At 41.9% G+C, this 19,971-nt stretch overlaps 1 long non-coding RNA gene across 1 annotated transcript; it reads right to left on the bottom strand.

The window, feature by feature from the left end:
* Nucleotides 1-2,051: 2,051 nt before the first annotated feature.
* Nucleotides 2,052-13,722, bottom strand: LOC142180294 (uncharacterized). Its single transcript, XR_012708655.1, has 2 exons — nt 13,026-13,722; nt 2,052-2,338 (listed from the first exon to the last, which is right to left on the bottom strand). It is a non-coding gene; the product is annotated as an uncharacterized LOC142180294 (long non-coding RNA).
* Nucleotides 13,723-19,971: the final 6,249 nt, after the last annotated feature.

Here is a 19,971-nt window from a genome sequence, read left to right as displayed (position 1 = left end):
ACTCTAGTCTCCAATCCCCAAATAGTCACCACACACAATTGATATACATGGTCTACAACAATAGTATCTCCCACTGGCGTAGATACATGAACAGATGAAACCAAGGACTCACGGGGCATATCCAGATAATGAGAAAAATATGATGATACATATGAATAAGTGGAACCAGGGTCAAATAATACAGAGGCATCCCTGTGGCATACTAAGACAATACCTGTGATCACTACATCGGAAGCAACACCATTGGCCTGGCAGGAATAGCATAAAATTGGGCTTGGCCTCCACCTGATCGGCCTCCCCCTCTTGGGGGACCCCTAGATGATTGAGACCCACCCTGAGCTGGGTGGGTGGGTCGTGAAGTAACTGGTGCTGAAGTTGTAGCCTGACTCCTCTGCTGCACTGGACCTCCCGAGCGACGAGGACACTGCCTCCATATATGCCCAAAATCCCCACACCCGAAGCAACTCCCCCGTGCTGGTGGTGGTGGGGGACTAAATTGGGCCATGAGAACCAGAATAACCGCTAGAAGTACCCGGTGCAGATGAACCCTAAATTGAAGGTGCACGGGACAAACCCTGGGATGGACGGGCACTGAGAGATGACTGACCCTGATGAGTACTGTATGAACCATGGCTGGATGATGCACCACGGTGAACTGGACGAGCCATTTGAGCATGCTTGTAAGGACGACCCCTGCCGTGGTAGAACTGACCTCCAGAAGGAACACCGCTGAAACCACCCGATCCAAGAGGCCTCTTGGCCTCCCTCTCTCCATGCTCCTAGTTGCGTAGCATCTCTATCTGCCGAGCAATGTCAACCACCTCATCAAAAGTAGCACCAGACGCCCTCTCCCAAGTCATAAGCAACCACAACTAATATGTGAGGCCATCAATGAACCGCATAATCCTCTCCCTATCAGTGGGAACCAGCCAAACTGCGTGACGAGCCAACTAAGAAAACCTCATCTTGTACTACGTCACAGACATGCCCTCATGCTGTAACTGCTTAAGTTGTCTGCGCAGCTCCTCCCTGCGAGACGAACTTCTCCAAGAAGAGAATGGAGAACTTCTGCAATGTAAATGTTGCTGCATCGACCGGCCTTCGCCTCTCATAAGCCTCCCACCATCTGAAGGAAGCCCTAGTAAACTAACAAAAAGTGAATGAGACCCCACTGGTCTCCAAAATACCAGTTGTGTGAATAATCCACTGCACTTATCCAAGAAACCCTGAACATCCTCTAACTCAGCACCTCTAAATGATGGAGGCTGAAGCCTCCCAAATCTCTCTAGTCTCCTCTGCTCATCGTCAGTCATAACGGGGACCACCTAGGCCTGAGAAGCTGCAACCAGCTGGGCTGATAGTACCCCCGGTGTCCGGAGTCCCTACATCACCTACTCTGGAGTAGGGGCGGCGGGGGTATGAGTACCTCCACAGGCCTGAGAAGTGGCTGGTGTGGCCTAAGCTGAAACCACCTGAGCAAGGCCAGTGCAAACAGTCAATATCTGGGCCAATGCCTCCTGAAGGCCTGGAATCACAATGGGCACAGCTGGTGCCTGAGTTGGCCCTATTGGCTCAACCACATGTGGAACCTGCTCCTGAACTAGAGCACCTGGTGGATCTACAGGTGTTGCTCTAGTTGTTGTACGAGTTGCACATCTGCCCCTACCGTGGCCCGTACCGCAACCTCGGCCTCTCGTGGCCCTAGCTAGTAGTACTGGTGGCTGTCCATCCTGTCCGGTAGCACGTGTCCTCACCAATTGTGAGAGACTAGAATATAGAAGTTTAGTTACCGAAATCAACAAATCCGCACGACAAGAATACAAGAATGTGAAGTTTCCTAATGGTTCGGCAGCCTCTCGAAGATAAGTACAGACGTCTCTGTACCGATCCGCAAGACTCTACTAAACCTGCTCATGACTTGTGAGACCTATGTAACCTAGACTCTTATACCAACTTGTCACGACCCAAAATCATAACCTGTCGTGATGGCGCCTAACATGGTACTAGGCAAGACGACATTTCAAAATAATTCCAAGACCTTTAATAGAAAATGAATTAAAGTAGTTTAAATAATAAAATTTCTCAAAAAAAAGGGATAGAAACCCAAAACACAACGCGAAAGTTCCCAACTATCGGGGTGTCACAGTGTACATGAGCATCTATACATCACAAGTCTGGAAAACAAAATACTGTCTATGATAGTCTGAAACTAAATACAATAAGCAGGAAGATAGGGAAGGAGAGACATGGCCTGCGAAGCCGGACAACTACCTTGGAATCTCCCAAAAGATCAACTGTCGATGAAATCAACACCCACTGTGTCCGGAAACATCTGGATCTATACACGAAGTGTAGGGTGTAGCGTGAGTACAACCAACTCAGTAAGTAACAATACTAAATAAAGAACTGAAGTAGTGATGAGCTTCATAGTTAAGTTCAATTACAGTAATTTCCACATAGGAAGGTAAGCATGATTTCAAGTTCCGCAAATAAGTCCAAAACAGTTATTTCATGTCAAGTTTATTTGAAACGGAAGAGAATATCTCTAAGAAATTTCAAGACAGTTATATAACAGCTGAAGTGTAACAATAATGAAGTTAAATGTATCCTCACCGAGCAGCAGTCACCCAATCCTCCCATTCACTCCAACCTCATAATCACTCATTCCTCACAGTCACTCCATCCCCTCAGTCACTCACCACTCGGCACTCGGCTCTCGGCACTCTGCACTCTCACTCAGTAGGTACCTGCGCTCACAGGGGTGTGTACAGACTCCGGAGGGGCTCCTTCAACCCAAGAACTATAACAAGCCAATAATGGCATATATCAATAAAGCATGCTGTGACGTGCAGCCCGATCCCATAAATATCCTCACAATCAGGCCCTAGGCCTCACTCAGTCATCAATATCTCCAGTCTCTCAGGCTCTCGGAACTCATGATAATCAGCCCAAACATCAATGCTATAATGCATCAATAATGAACAATAGAGACTGAGACATAATATGCAAGTAAAACTGTGACTAAATACAAAACAACAATTTAGCAGATAATTCGGCATGTACACGACCTATGTGGGTCCCTACAGTGTCAACACATGGTCTAAACATGATTTGCAGTTCAATTCCTTTAATACGTGAAAAACAAATATACGAAAAATAATAGATTATTCAACTACACGGTTATATGGAATTGACCAAGTCACAATTCCTACGGTGCACGCCTGTCACCCAGCATGTGCGTCACCTCAAAACCAATCACATAACACATAATCTAGGGTTTCATACCCTCAGAACCAAATTTAGAATTGTTACTTACCTCAATCCTAGTAAATCCTTACTCCAACACGCCCTTGCCTCAGGAAACGGCCTCTAAATGCCTCGAATCTAGCCATAAACAATTTGATATAACCAATACGGGCTAAAGGAATCGATTCCATAAGAAAATGCTAAGGTATTAAGCAAAAGTAAAAAATCGACTCAAAAGCCGCCCCCCGGCCTATGTCTCGAAATTCGATAAAAGTCACGAAACCCGAAAGCCCATTCAATCACGAGTCCAACCATATCAAATTTATCAAAATCCGACAGCAAATCAGAATCCAAATCCCCAAATCAAACTCTCAAAATCCCTAACCCTCAAACTCTAAATTTACACCTTAAATACACACCAACTAGGTGGGAAATCAATGGAGAAGAAAGTTTATTAAACAAAAATTAGCACAAGGGACTTACCTCAAGAATCCCCTAAAAAAATCCTCTCAAGAATTGCCAGAACCCGAGCTCAAAATGTTTAAAATAAAGCAAAATCGCGAACACTTGTATTTAACTGTTCTGCCAGCACTTCCGCTTTTGCGGCATCGCAGAAGCGACCTCTCACCCACATATACGGCTCCTTTAGCTCATGCGGTCGGTTTTGGTTTTCAGGTTACTCGGAATCGATTTGGAAGAATGAATTTCATTGTTGAAGCTTTAAGTTTTAAAGAGTTGACCAAGTTTGACTTTTTGTGAATTTGACCCTAGAACGGAGTTTTGATGGTTTCGTTAGGTCCGAATAGTGATTTTGGACTCGAAAATATGCTCGAATTCGCATTTGGATATTTCTAGAAGGTTTCGGCATAAATTGGCGAAAATTGGGAATTTGGAGGTTTGAAAAGTTCAAAAGTTTGACCAAGAGTTGACTTGTGGATATCGGGTTCAGGTTGTGATTTCGGGAGTTGGAATAGCTTCGTTATGTCATTTGGGGCTTGTGTGCAAAATTTGGGTTCATTCCGGATTGATTTGCTATATTTCGGCACGAGTTTTGGAAGTTGAAAAGTTCAAAGTTCATTAAGTTTGATTTGAGGTGCGATTCGATGTTGTTATGCGTGATTTGAGGCCTCGAGTAGGTCTGTATTATGTTATTAGACTTGTTGGTATATTCGGATGGGGTCCCGAGTGGCTCGGATGAGTTTCGGACGAGGTTCGGATCACTTTCGTTGCATAGTGCATTACTGAAGGCTGCTAGTTCTTGTGTGATCGCACCTGCAGCTGGTTTTGCGTAGGTGCGATGGCCGCAGAATCAAAAAAGGCGTCACAAAGATGAGGTGAGTGTTGGGTTAGGAAGACCGTAGAAGCGGAGATTTGGGCGTATATGTGGATGCGCAAGTGCGAAGTGATGGAGCACAGGAGCGAGGTATTTCGCAGGTGCGGATGGTGGCTCGCACCTGCGATATCGCAGAAGCGGATATTTTGTCCGCAGGTGCGGGGGTCGAGTTCTTAGCCGATTCCGGAGAAGTGGAGGTTATGTCGCAAAAGCGACGCCGATAAATGCAAAAATGCTGGTAGAAGCTATAAATCGAGGGTTTTAGTTTTTTCTTCATATTTTGAGATGTGGGACTCGGATTGAGGCACTTTTTGGAGCAAATTTCATCACAAGGATTGAGGTAAGTATTCTACACTTGGGTTTGATCTTATTCCACGAATCTATCTTCATTTTTGGCAATTGGTTGATGAATTTTAAAGAGATATTGGGGTTTTAGCCTAAAGTTTCATAAAATGGATTTTTGAATTTTAAATACCGAATCGGAGTCGGATTTGAATGAAACTAGTATAGTTAGACTCGTAATTGAATGTGTTGTCTGATTTTGTGAGTTTTGTCAGGTTTCGAGGCGCGGACCCGGGTGTGACGTTTGGCCGGTTTTGGGTTTTGATTAAGGATTCTATCTTTATCATTTGTAATTGTTTCCTTGGGCTTTATTTGATGTATTTGAGTTGCTTTTGGCTAACTTTGAGTCGTTCGGAGGTCGGTATGCGTGAGATGGCATTTTGGAGCATCGCTTGGCTTGCTCGGTATTGGAATTGGCTTGTTCGAGGTCAGTAACACTTCTAAACTTAGTGCTGAGGGTATGAAACCCCGAATTACGTGTTATGTGGTCGATGTTGAGGTGGCGTACATGCTAGGTGCCGGGCGTGTGGGCGTGCACTATGTGATTTGTGACTCTATTATTTTGTGGTACTGTGTAGTTATCTAATCTTACCTGTAACCATGAAATTTCTACGTTCTTAAGTTATTGAGTTGTGATCCATGTTAGAAACCATATCTAGGCTACATGTTTATCCTGCTGGGACCCACTGAGGTCATTTCTGTTGTTGAGTTATCTGCTTTCATTGCATTACATACTCAGTCATACACATTCATATGCATATCATATCTCAGTCTCTGTTGCTATTTATCGATACATCATATTATCATTTTCGGGCTAGTTTCATGACATTATGAGCCCCGAAAGAGAGGCTGGAGAGATTGATGACTTAGTGAGGCCAAGGGCCTAATTTTGAGTGACATTATGGGATCGCGCTGCATGCTGTAGTGGTTATACTGATTTATGATAGCGCTTGGGTTGAAGGAGCTCCTCCGGAGTCTGTACACACCCCCAGTAAGCGCGGTTGATTTATGTTGAGTGATGGATCTTCCCTGTACATGGATCTTGTCCGAAGCATTTATATTGAGGGATGGATCTTCCCTGGACATGGATCTTGTCCGAAGCATTTATACCTAGGGATAGATCTTCCCCACGGGCTGAATTGGCCCTACTCAGTACTGAGTTACTGATCATCAGTTGGTGTATACTTTCCAGGATGGATCTTCCCTGGGCCGGATTGGCCATATACAGTACTAAGTGATTGAGCATGATGAGTGGAAAGTGTGAGCCAGTAAGATTGAGTACTCGGAGAGTGTGAGTACATGAGTTCATCTGTAAGATACATTGCATTAACATGCACGCATGATATACAGGCATAGAGATGTATTTTCCTCATGTTGTATGGAATCACGTCATTCATGACTTCTCACACATATTGGAATATGGGCATAGGGATGCATTTTATATTGGCTATCTGGAAAAACAATGAAACATATTATTTATTGTTGAGAGGATTTTTGGGAAAATTACTGTTTTCACACTTAGTCATACTTTTGGCAACTTCGGTAAATGACTTGGATTTTCACTGATATACTAGAAAGGCGGAACTATTTTTCGGGAAACTATGAATAAGCTGAGTAATTCATCTCTGAATTACGTATTTTATTACTTGCTTTATGTTGTTACGAACTGTTGTTGGTTATTAGTGCTGGACCCGACCTTGTTCTAGCTCGTCACTACTTTCAACCTAAGTTAGGTTTGTTACTTATTGAGTACATGGGGTCGGTTGTACTCATACTACAATTCTGCACCTTGCGTGCAGATGTTGACTAATGATGATGTTGTGTTCAATGGGAGTTGGACTTGAAGACGTACTTGTGTTCCGGTTGCAGCTGCCTCTTGTTCATGGTAGCCTTAGATTCATAAAACTCTGTTTATGTACTTTTCGAACAGATGATGTATTTATTTCATACCAACTTTGTAAATTCTATTCTTAGAAGCTCATGATTTGTACTACCAATCCTTGGAGAATGTATAAGATTCAGATAATCTCTTCTATTTAATTATTTTATTAATTTCATTGGAATTGGCTATTGTTAATTGGCTTACCCAGCGGGTTGGGGTTATATTCCATTACGACTAGTTGAATTTTGGGTCGTGATAATATGCCACTTCTCGAAAAATTCGTCGGCCTTTTTTCCAGTGAATTGGGGTCCGTTGTCGCAACTGAACTCTTTGGGGAGGCCGAAGCAGCACACAATATTTTTTCATATGAAGACGATCACTTCATGTTCGCGTATTTGGGAAAATGCTCCTCCTTCTACCCATTTTGAAAAATAGTCAGTTAAAACCAAAAGAAATAGTAGTATGTTACCTCGCCTCGCAGGAAAAGGGTCGACGATGTCCATTCCCCACTTGATGAAAGGCCAAGGAGAGGTGACCGAGTGGAGATGCTCGCTCATTTGATGGATCATTGGGGTATATTTTTGGCATTGTTCGCATTGTTTTACGAAGTCTGAGGCCTCCGTTTTCATGGTAGGCCAGTAGTAACCTTCCCGTATGAGACATCTGATCAGAGCTCGATTTCCTGAGTGAGCCCCGCAGTGGCTTTCGTGGATTTCTTCCAGTATGCGTCGTGTCTGATTTGGGCCTAAGCATTTCGCTGGGGGGCCACCATACGTCCTTTTGTATAGGTCGTTGTGAATGATGTTGTACCTGGCATCCGGAGCTTCTTGGCTTCCTTTTTATCATCTGGGAGTACACCATCCTGGAAGTATGTAACAATACGGTTGTGCCAATCCCAGATTAGATTTATGGTCCTTACCACGATTTGGTCTATCGATGAGTGAAGGAGGGTGACCACGTTTCCTTCTCCGGTTATGCTTTTAGTCATTGCCGCTAATTTGGCGAGGTCGTCTGCTTCGATATTTTGTGCTCGAGGGATTTGGTCGAACTGGCACTCGTCGAACTCGGGCAATAGTCTGCGGATCTCGGCCTGGTATTTTTGTAACCTTTGCTTTTTGATCTGGAAAGTCCCTATGACTTGGTTGACGACGAGTTGAGATTCGCACCGTAGGATGACCCGTCTCGCCCTGTACTTGAGCGCTAGCCTTAACCCTGCAATCACTGACTCATACTCGACCTCATTGTTAGTCATGTACGGTCATCTTATGGACTGGAGAACCACTTCTCCCGTAGGGACTTCAAGTACAACTCCCATTCCGGCCCCTAACGCATTGTAGTCGTCATCGGTGTACAAAATCCATAGATTTTGTGCTCGCGGAGAAGCGTGGGTGGATTCTTTTTCAACTTCGAGCATTATTTTTGCGCTGAAGTCGGCGACGAAGTCGGCGTGGACTTGTGATTTTATCACCATCCGCGGTTGATATGTGATGTAATGCTCGCTCAATTCTATGGCCCACTTAGCTAATCTTCTTGATAGTTCGGGCTTATGCAAGATGCTTCTTAAGGGGAAAGTCGTGATTACCGAGATCGGATGGTATTGGAAGTAGGGTCTAAGCTTGCGTGAAGCTATGACCAAGACCAGTGCTAGTTTTTCGAGGTAGGGATACCTCGTCTCGGCGTCGACTAAGGTTTTTCTAATGTAATAGATAGGGGATTGCGTACCTTTGTTTTCTCGGACTAGGACTACACTCACTGCTACTTCAGATACGGCGAGGTAGACGAGCAGACGTTCCCCTGGTTCTGCTTTGGCAAGTAACGGTGGTGATGATAGGTAGGCTTTTAACTCCTTCAAGGCTTGAACGTACTCGGATGTCCATAGGAGGTCGTTGTCTTTCTTGAGCACGCCAAAAAACATGTGGCATCTATCATATGATCGTGAGATGAATCTCGACAAGGCGGCGATGCGGTCGGTCAGCTTCTGAACTTGTTTTTTGCTGGTCAAGTGTTCTGGTATTCCCTCAATGGCTTTGATTTGGTCAGGATTTACCTCAATGCCTCTTTCTGATACAAGGAAGCCCAGGAACTTTCTTGAAGTTCCAAACGCACATTTCTCAAGGTTTAGTTTCATCCCATATCGCCTGAGTATGTCGAAGGCCTCTTTTCACGTGGTCGAGTGATCTTCTTTCTTTTTGGACTTTACCAACATGTCGTCTATGTAGACCTCTATGGTCTTGTCAAGTTGGTCTTTAAACATTTTGGTCACCAACCTTTGGTATGTCGCCCCTGCATTTTTCAGTCCGAAGGGCATCACCCTGTAGTAGTACGTTCTTTGGTGGGTGATGAAGGTGGTCTTCTCCTGGTCCTCCTCTTCCATAAGGATTTGATTGTAGCCCGAGTAGGCATCTAAGAAGCTCAACAGTTCATGCTCGACCGCTACGTCATTGATTTGGTCGATGTGTGGTAGCGGGAATGAATCTTTGGGACATGCTTTGTTTAAATCCGTGAAGTCTACGTACATACGCCACTTTCCGTTCTTCTTTTTTACCATGACCACATTGGCGACCCACTGGGGATATTTTGGTTCCCTGATGGAGCCGTTTTCTAACAATTTTACAACCTCATCACGGACTGCATCGTTTATTGCGAAATTGAACTTTTGTCTAACCTGCCTTACCGGGGGTAGAACGGGTCGACGTTCAACTTATGTGTGGCGACCTCCTTCGGGATACCTGGAATGTCTGCATGGGAAAAAGCAAACAAGTCCGCGTTAGCAGTTAAGAATTGAAGGAATTTACCTGGTTCTTGAAGCTTGCAGCCGACGTAGGATTTCTTGCTGTGGTCGTTTTCATCAAGTTCGACGGGGTCAAGGTATTCGACGACTGATCCTGTGTCATCTATTGCTTCGGGATCTCTAATGACGTCCGCCTTTTCATCACAGCTCGACCTCGACTCAATTTATTTCTATGCATCCTCTGCTTTACCCTTTATTTGTTGGGTGTACGTACAATCCTGAGTGATGCGATAGCATTCTCGAGATGTGTGATGTTCTCCTCGTATGCTGAATACTCCCCATGGCCATGGGGTTAGAAATTTGATAACTTAGTACAAGCTGGAAGGGATAACCCTCATGGCATGTATCCAAGGTCGACCTATTACGACAATCTACATTGTATCCTGGTCCATGATGTGGAATGTGGTTTCTAGAGTGACGCCGCCGGCCAGGACGGGGAGTGTGATTTTCCCAGATGTTCGTTCAACTGCATTGTTAAAACCCATTAGTGTGATGCAGCGCGGTACTATCTTATCCTCGAGTTTTATTTGTGCAAGTAATCTAGGATGGACAATGCACGTTCCGCTCCCATCGTCCACCATAATGAATCTTACATTTGTATCTAATATTCGTAAAGTGATAACAAGGGCATCATAGTGAGGGAAGATCAAACTGTGGGTATCTGACTTATGGAAAATGATACTTTCTTCGAGTTCGTCCTACCGTTCGTGAGTGATTGACTGTTTGAGCTTGTGGGTTGTGGCAAACTTCAAGATGTTGATCGAAACATCGTCGCTGCCCCCGATGATCATTTGAATGGTGTGTGTCGGTGAGGGTAGTTTTGGCGGTCTCTGGTGTTCGCGTCCTCGGGCAAAGTTGATCCTTCCTCGGTCGCTCAACAGTTCTTTGAGGTGTCCTTGATGAAGCATGTTCACGACCTCCTGTCTTAGGGCGATGCAGTCCTCACTTTTGTGACCTCGCTCTTGGTGGAACTCGCAAACGTTGTCTGATTTTCTAGTGCTTGGATCTAACCTCATCTTTTGTGGCCACTTTACTTTTGGTCCGAGTTTCTCCAATGCATGGACTATTTCTGAGGGTGACACATAAAAATTGTGAGCAGATAGTAAATGGGGCATACCTCTCTCGTTCCGGTGAGTCCTAGTCCTTGGCCTAAATGGGCCCTCTTCATGCCAAGAGAGGGGCATGATGTCGCTTTTGACATATGGTTGATGCATCTCTCGGTTGGATCGTGGAGTTGCAAGATCTCTCTTGGCATCATGTCTTCGATCCTACCTGATTTTGGCTCATACCGAGGTCAATCGATGAGTCGGTCCATTCAGGTCGTCTTCGTCGGCACGGACTTCAGCACAGTAAGCGTTGTGTATTTCATCCCAAGTGGTTGGAGGATATTTCATAAGCTAGTTTAATAGTTTTCTAGTCGCCCTCGAGCAATTCCTGTTCAGCCCGTTCTAGAAAGATGCTACAGTCATTCCTTCTGATACATTCGGTAAGGTCATCTTTACCCTGTTGAATCGAGCGAGGAAGTCCCTCAATCCTCTCCAGGTGAATGTTTGATGGCAAATATATCGTTCACTCTTGCCTCCGCCTTTTTAGCCCCAGCATGGGCCGTTACGAACTTGTCGACCATCTCTTCGAATGCTTCAATGGAGCGTGCGGGCATATGTGAATACCAAGTCAATGCTCCTCCGGTAAGGGTCTCGCTGAACCTTTTCAACAAGATGGAGGAGACTTGTTCTTTGGAGAGATCATTGCCCTTTACCGCAGTGACATAGTGAGTTACATGATCTTCGGGGTCGGTCGTACCGTCATAAATTTTCATATAAGGCGGCATCTTGAACGTCTTGGGTATGGCATACGGGGTGGCTTCATCACTGTAGGGTTGCTCGACGAACCGATCAGTGTCTCTTTTTGGCAAGAGTTTTGGGGCACCCAGTATTTTGTCGACTCTTTCTTGGTGTTCTCTCATTTGATCCTGAAGCATTTTGTTTTCGTTTTCCATTTCTTCCATTATCCTCAGAATAGCTGTGAGGGTGTCGTTACCTGCATTATTAATATCGTGAGTGACACCTGTTACTGAAGGAGGGGGTCCGTGCTACTTGGTCGTTGCTTGTGTAATACAAGTCCTTGCATTTCCTATAACTGCCTCCTGAGTAGGCTTGCTGAGGATGCCGGTCAGCGTATTTGTCAGCCAAGCTACGAGTAGCTGCTTCACCGCTGGCAGTGCCTCTTCCGATATGGACGTGGAAGCTTCTTTACCTCAGGATGTTGTGATACTGTCGTGAGGTAGGGGTGATCCACATCGTCGAGGAAAGGTGTTAGGTGTTATGCCTTCGACTTCTGTTTCGGAGACCTCATTGATGGTGTTTAAGAGGTTGGTAGTGAGATCGGCCACTGCCTTCATTCTTTCTTCTCCCTTACCTGCCATGTCAGATCTGGGTGTACGAGGAAATAGGAGCTTCTCTCCTCCCTTTTGTTTTTTGTGAGTTGTGTTAGTTATAGATTTAGAGGAAACTAAAGATTTGACTAGGAAATCCTCACAGACGGCGCCAAATTGTTTGACCAAAAAATATAGACTTTTGATTAAACTAATTAACACCAATCACGTAAGGGCAGTGTTTAGAGAGAACTAAATGTGATGTATATTCAATGCTTTGAGATCGTTAATGATAGGGGAATACTATGCAATAAATGACGGTAAGTGACATTAAAATAAATAAGGAGAATGATTCACCCAATATTGAATGAGGTGGATGATTCTTCTTTCTGACAATGGTGTATGATAATTAAAATACTAGAATGTCGTGACCCTTCTTCGATCTAGTGGAAAAAGAGTGGAATAGTAGACAATCGAATCTCTCTAGAAAGGTAACAATTTTCTTTTTTTCTAGAGAGAAAGTCTAATTTTACAAGAATGTTCTTCTTAGAGGATCCCCTTTCTCCCTATTTATTTTTCTATTTATATGAGACATTCTCTAGTCAACCCTAAAAGTACAGACACCAGTAGAATATTCTTCTGAATATTTTATGACAAAAACTAGTCGTTAACACTCGACCTCGGCCGTTGTTGACTACTCGCCTACGAGTCTCGTTAACTACTAATCGATCTCGACCATATCGCATTCTACGATATCGCTTCGTGTCAAATCTTAATGAAAGCAGATTTTGACCTATACACATCCACCTAAATCCCATTCTTGTTACAAGATAATGTCTGTTTTAATTCCAATTTTCACAACTAAACCCAACAATTCAAAACCAGTTCATTTTCCATGTTCTAAATTAAAGAAGCAGTAATTCCAACATAGCAACTACTCTACTAAGAATACACTAAAACACAAATTATAATATCAACCACGAGAACAATTCATAAAGTCATTCAATAAACGACAAATTTAGGAGAACGAAATTGCAAGAAGGGAAAAGAATTGGACCTTTTGTGTAGCAAAGTTTTCTCCAGATTTTGATTAAGCAAGAACCTCTCTATATAGCAACAATGTTACTCAGAGATGAACTAGAAACCAAAACTGACAATAGCACCTCGATTGCATTTCAAATCTGGACCGGTACCGCAGACCATAGCACTCGAACAATACCCACCCTAACGGCAGCTTCGGTTGGAGTTCAAATCTAGAGATCTAGCCCGAAATTTACCCTTAATATTCAACCCATTTCTGATTTCTAATTCACTGATAATTTTGACAAAGAAAATGATAAAGGACGGTGGTGGGGGAGCTTTAAAAATAGAGAAGGGGTGGTGTTGCAGTCAAGGAAAGTTCACGGGAGGAACTTTTGTTAATTTGTGGTCCAAACACTGGTTGAATAGAGGTGATGGAATTAAGTAGTTTCCATGTTAAAAGTCTGTGAAAAGAACCGAAATGATCCAGATATGGTAAAGTTTGGTGGAGCTTTGTGTAGATGGAGGGAATTTTGCCATCAAATTTTTCCTTTTCCCCTCTCTGTTCGTGTATGTCTGTCTATTCTAGCCCCTCTCTATGTCGATGTGTATGATACTTAAATTAAGTGCTTGGAGAGGAAGAAAGGGGTCTCCAAACCGTGTGACCCCAATGCTACTTAAATGTGTATTATCAGTGATTTTTTTGAGTCACGTGAGATGTGGAGATGAGGTTTTCAGAGTGATGCCCAAGAAAATTGAATATGGAAAATCTACTCTATAAGAGTGTAATTCCTTAGAGAAAGTGACAAAATTCATGAGCTTTTTTTTTTTTAATTATCTAAAGAAAACTTTTAAGAGTCAAAATGAACCCAACTAACTAATTGAAAAGAAAATAAGATAGTAAAAGATCAATTAGGCATACTGCCAAATGCAACGAGAACCAAAATATGTCAACTAAGCTAAAATACTCCCAACTGAAATGATGATAATATAAGAATAACTCAAAATGATACCATAAAAACTCAAAAGATACGAAAACAAATGAGGCTAAGAAAATATTTACTCTCTTTTCTTTTAAAAATATATTATGATAACACTAACTAATAAAGTTAATACTAGTGTAGTAAAACCTCAAATCATGTGACTTTTTTTGTGGTTTTCAGTTTTCACAAATAAGATAAACTTAAAAATTGCTAGACAAAAATATTAATTAACTAAAATAAAGGAAAATATTTTTTGTAGTTTTTGATTTTTAAGATAAAATAAAGTAAAAAAAAAGGCTTTAAGAAATGGTGAAAATAGTACTATTAGACCTAAAATTAGTATCTAAGCACTAAAAGTTGGAAACTTTCAGGGAGGGTCAAAAATTACTTATCGATATGTATGTTGATCATGAAGAAAGCCATTCCAGAAACATTCAGAGGCACTATGTTCGATAAGATTAAGACGGCTAAAAAATTTATGGCTGAAATTGAAAAAGTATTTGTCAAGAGTAAAAAGGGTGAGATTGGTGCAAACTTGACAAGTCTGAATTCAATGAGGTATCAAGGCAAAGGTAACATCAGGGAGTATATTATGCAAATGTCTCATCTTGCTTCTAAGTTGAAAGCACTTAAGTTGGACCTCTCTGAGGACTTGCTAGTTCATTTGATTTTGATATCCCTTCCACCACAACTTAGCCAGTTTAAGGTGAGCTATAATTGCCAGAAATAGACTTGGTCTCCAAATGAGCTCATCTCACATTGTGCTCAGGAAGAGGATAGACTGAAGCAGGAAAAGATAAAAAGTGCTCACTTAACCGTTGTGCCTAAGGACAAAAGGAAGGACAAGACGAGAAAGAATAAAGAAGTTGTAGATACAACAACACAAAAGGATCAACATCAGGAACCAACTACAGACAGTTGTTTCTTTTATAAAGATGAAGTTCATAATAAGAAGGATTGTACTAACTATCATGCATGGCGTGCAAAGAAAGGTACACCTCTTAATTTTATTTGTTCTAAGGTTAATTTGACTTTGGTACCAAGATACAGATGGTGGATAAATTTCGGTATAACAATTAACATCATTGTTTCTATGTAGGGTTGCCTAAACTATCGAAAGCCTGATGATGGTGAAAGATACATCTACGATGGTAATGTAAATCGGTGGAATTCGAAGCAATTGGAACTTTTAGATTATTGTTAAGAGTCGGTTTTATTTAAACTTGAACGAGACTTATGTTGCACCATTTCTTTGATGAGATTTGATTTTTGTTTCTGTATTAGACAAGTTTGGTTATTTTTATTTATTTGAAAATATTAAAAAAATTAGTCTCTTTCATAATTCAAAATATGTTGGTCCCGATTCTTTATCAGGTTATAATAATCTATACTTACTTGATATGATTGTGTAACGACCCAGCCAGTCATTTTGATTATTGCAATCTCGTTCCCCCATTTACTGCTCAAATTGTGAATTACAATTGTTATTTGGCTTACCGGGGTAATTGGTTTGGGTTCGGTGAGGTTTTGAAATGATTTGGAGCCTTAGTTCCAAGGTTTAAAATTTAAGTTGAAAAGGTTAACCGGATGTTAACTTATGCGTAACGACCCCAGAGAAATTTTGCTAAAGAAATTAAGGTTTGGTGGTACCGAGGTGGATCAATTAGTACAAAGATTACTCACCGCGGCTCAGACCTTTTGGGTTGAACAATGCACCGATGTGTAAAGGAAACTTTTATCAGAAAAGGGTCATTTTTGCGACCACTATGCGGACCGCATAATGGTCGCAAAGTGGAACATGAGGAGGGCAAGATTTGAGAAAAATCTGCGGTGCACTATGCGACCGCAGACCTGTTTTGCGGTGCATTATTCGACTGCAGAACAAGTATGCAGACCACATAATGATCGCAGAACAGGTCAGTAACGCCCAGCTTTGGAAGCCAAATTATGCGGCCGGTATGCGGACCACATACCTGTTATGCGATCGCATATGCGACCGCATAACTGCGTCGGAGCTTCCATTCTTTCTAATTTTTGACCCGACCCAACTTCGATTTATAGCCCTTGAAGCTCATTTTTTAGCCAAAATCTGATATTTTAGATAGAGGTGAGAGCATTTTAGAGAGAGAAAGTGAAGACTTAGTCATTTATCCATCAATTCGTGTTCAAGATTTGAAGATTTCACAAGGATCTTGATAGGGCTTCAAAGAGGTAAGAATTTCTTTCCTCAATCCTTCAATTTTGGGTTTGGAATAAAAATGGGTGATTTATAGTATGATTCTTGGGTGTAAGAGTATTATGTATACATACCAATAAGGTTGTGGAAGGATTGTTAAGTTCAAATAGGTAAGGATTGGGTTGAAAATGGTATAAATCTTCATAGATTTTAATTGAAGATTTGAGAGTCGAGTTGATGTCGGATTTTGGTAAAATTTATATGGTTGGACTCGTGGTCGGATGGGCATTCATATTCTGTAACTTTTGTCGGGTTCTAAGACGTAGGCCCTACGGTCGATTTCTGAGTTAATTTAGAATTTTATTGGAAAAATTAGTATTTCCTTATGAAATTAATTACAATAATTTGTATTGACTGAATCGAATTAATTGTGGCTAGATACGAGGCTTTCGGAGACCAATTCTCATGGCAAGGGCATAGCGAAATAATAATTGCACGGATTGAGGTAAGTAACAGTTATAAATCTGGTCCTGAGGGTATGAAACCCCGGATTTTTATGTCATGTGATTATTTTGGAGGTGACGCACATGCTAGGTGATGGGCGTGTGGGCGTGCATTGAAGGGATTATGACTTGGTCCGTCCCATGAAACTGTAAAGTTGAATAACCTGTTGTTAGCTATAAGCTCTCTATGTGTTGATAAAATTTGTCTGTAAATCATGTTAGAAATCATGCTTAGGCTATGTGATAGTACTGTTGGGACTCACAGAGATCATGTACTTGTTGAATTGCCTGCTAAATGCTATATTTACTCAGTCTCAGTTTTTACTTGCACATTTTATCTCAATCTCTGTTATTATTATTGATACATCACATAATTGTTGTTTGGGCTGATTTCATAATTATTGAGAGCCCGAGAGACTGGAGAGATTTATGAGTGAGTGAGGCCGAGGGCCTGATTGTGAGGATATTTTTGGGATCGGGGCTACCCGCCTGCAGCATGCCTTAATGGCTTATTATTGCACGTGAGTTGGCCGTGCAGCACGTGAGTTTGCTGTGCGGATCCTTATATTATATTGTGGCACGTGAGTTGTCCGTGCTTATAGTGTTTGGGTTGTAGGAGCCCCTCATGAGTCTGTACACCTCCAATAAGCGCGGGTACCCATTGAGAGTGAGTGATGAGGGCTGGGAGCCCAGGGAGTGATGAGGGCTGGGAGCCCAGTGAGTGATTGTTATCCTAAGAGGTTGTACTTGATTTCCATTTGTTGTTGGACTTAGTTGCTATCTATCATTATTGTGAAATCTCTGAAAGATTGTTGATATACGAATTACATGAACAGAAACTGTATAAAAATTGATTTGACATTAAACTGCCAGATTTCATAGCATGTCTATTCTTTTCCTGAAATTACTGGAAATGAACCGTAATTGTGTAGCTCATTACTATCTTCAGTTCCTTATTTATTATTGTTACTTGCTGAGTTGGTTGTACTCATACTACACCCTACACTTCGTGTGTAGATCCAGGTGTTCCCGTATATAGTGGGTGTTGATCCTTTCGCGCGGTTGATTTTCAGGAGATTTTTGAGGTAGCTGTCGTGTTCCACAGACCTTGTCTCTCCTTCTCTATCTTTTTGTTCACTGTATTTGGTCTCAGACTATTATAGACTATATTTTTCTAGACTTGTATTCATATTAGATGCTTATGTACTCAGTGACACCAGGTTTTGGGGAGTGTTTGTATTGTATTTAAATATTATATTTTCAATCTTGAGAGAAATTGTGGTTTATTGAGATTTTTGGCTTGCCTAGTATTGAGATAGGCGCCATCACGACGGGTGAGATTTTGGGTCGTGATAGATTGCTTCATTCAATGAACCTTTCATGTTAACATAACTGGTAATAAAGGTAAATTAACCATCCAGTAGATAGATTCTTTATGGTACGAGAGATTAGGTCATATATCTAAAGGAAAATTAAGAGACTTCTATCCAATAATATTTTTTATCCCCTCAATTTTCAGAATTTGTGTCCCACTTCTAAGACTATTGATCGAGGTCGCTACCATGTTCTGGGACGAGAAAAGAGTTGTTTTTTAATTTGGCAATATAGAAATGACTCCTCTCCTAGAAGAAATAGGGGGTTTTGCCAAATTACCATGGGATAGTCCGGGACTTCTAGTACCAGAAAATCGCACTCCGCATGGTTTTCTGAAGATGTTGGGTCTTAAGAAGAATGATGAACTTCTCTGTCTAAAGAAATCATACATCCCTTTTGAGTTTCTTTACGAGCGTTATGGGCATAGCAAATCATATCGTCTTCATCATGATGAACTAGCCATTACTTCTTTATGGATAGGTGTATCGTCAGGTTTATGTTTTTATTGCCTGTTTCTTGGGGTTATAGATCTTTTCGATGCAAGGAGGAAGGATTCACACTCACTTAGACATGGTCGCCAGGACCTTAATGGATGGCATTGAAGGACAAGATTATACTATCATCCCAATGATCTTAGTTGAGATGTATCGTGCTCTAGATCGGTGCAAGCATGGGCTCGGACGATTTGAAGGTTGTAACCTATTGCTACAAGTCTAGCTACTAGAACACTTTCAGAGGGGTGAGTATCGTCAACAGCTTCTGCGAAGGCAACCGAATGACTACATAGCCAATCATTACCCAAAGAAAATGACGTTTATTTCAGACATGTTTGCAAAGCCTAGAAATATTGTAGGTTGGGTGTGTTTCTTCAACAATCTAACAGATGAGCAAGTGCATTGGATGTTTTAATGGTTTCCTAGTAGTGAATTCATCATCAGATCAAAAGGGATTACTCCCTTGGTATTGATCGAGCTGCGAGGCATATACTCTTACGCTTCTATAAGGGTAATGAGGCAAGCTAGAAGAAAACAAGTCGTACCTCGGGTTTCCAACATGGCCTAGTACAAGGAAGATTTCAAGGGAGATGGCATCCCATTCAAGTTCGAAGCGCAACACAGATGGAACCAAAAGATCATTGTGGAAGGAGAAACTATTGAGCCAGGAAGGTATCACGCCAATCATATGTACTACTATCTATCATGGATGGAAGACGACGTAGCTGGGGACGTCAAACCAGGAGTCAATCTGAAGGATAGGATCATAGATGAAGTGGCTGAGGCATAGGTGAAGTACAAGAGGCTACACAAAAGGGTGTTCAAGTACGAAGCTAAGTATCTGGAGTAGCACAAAGTAAACATGGAGGCGATAAGGGAATGGATAGAGATTGCCACTAAGTTAACAGAGAGATTAGAATACCTGGAGCAAGGGCTTATGGAGCTAGAAGGGAAGATGAGAAAGAGACTTTGGGATTGTCAAGGCATGAATGACGATGAAGGAGGAAAGCTGGCAAAGGATTACTTATTGCTGGACATGCGCGGTCTGGGAAACATGATTGATGGGGGTCAAGAGAGCCAAGCATGGAGTAGGTCCTTCAGGAACCAAATAAATTAGGAGATGATGTTCTTTACTGCTTTTTTAGTTTAGATTAGATTTCGATGTAATAAGGCTCAATGCCATTAGTGATTTTATTATTATTAGTGGCGATCTAGTAAAAGATTGTTTTGGCCTATTTTCACACTAATAGAGATAAAGAAAACGTTGGCATTAATTTTCTCCAAGTCTATGTGTCACTTAGGCCTACCTCAGGCACAATGAGGTCCCCCAAAATTAGGACGTGAATTACTACATGACTTTTGTGAAACATGTTTAAATATTGCAAACACTTTTTTATTTCACCTTACTGACTTGGTTACCTTTTTGTTTTTATTTCTTTATTTATTCCCACTC

The sequence above is a fragment of the Nicotiana tabacum genome, chromosome 4 (genome assembly GCF_000715075.1).
Source record: "Nicotiana tabacum cultivar K326 chromosome 4, ASM71507v2, whole genome shotgun sequence".
NCBI lineage: Eukaryota > Viridiplantae > Streptophyta > Magnoliopsida > Solanales > Solanaceae > Nicotiana > Nicotiana tabacum.
Note: the sequence above shows the minus strand (reverse complement) of the source record. Positions and strands in the feature narration are given on the sequence as shown.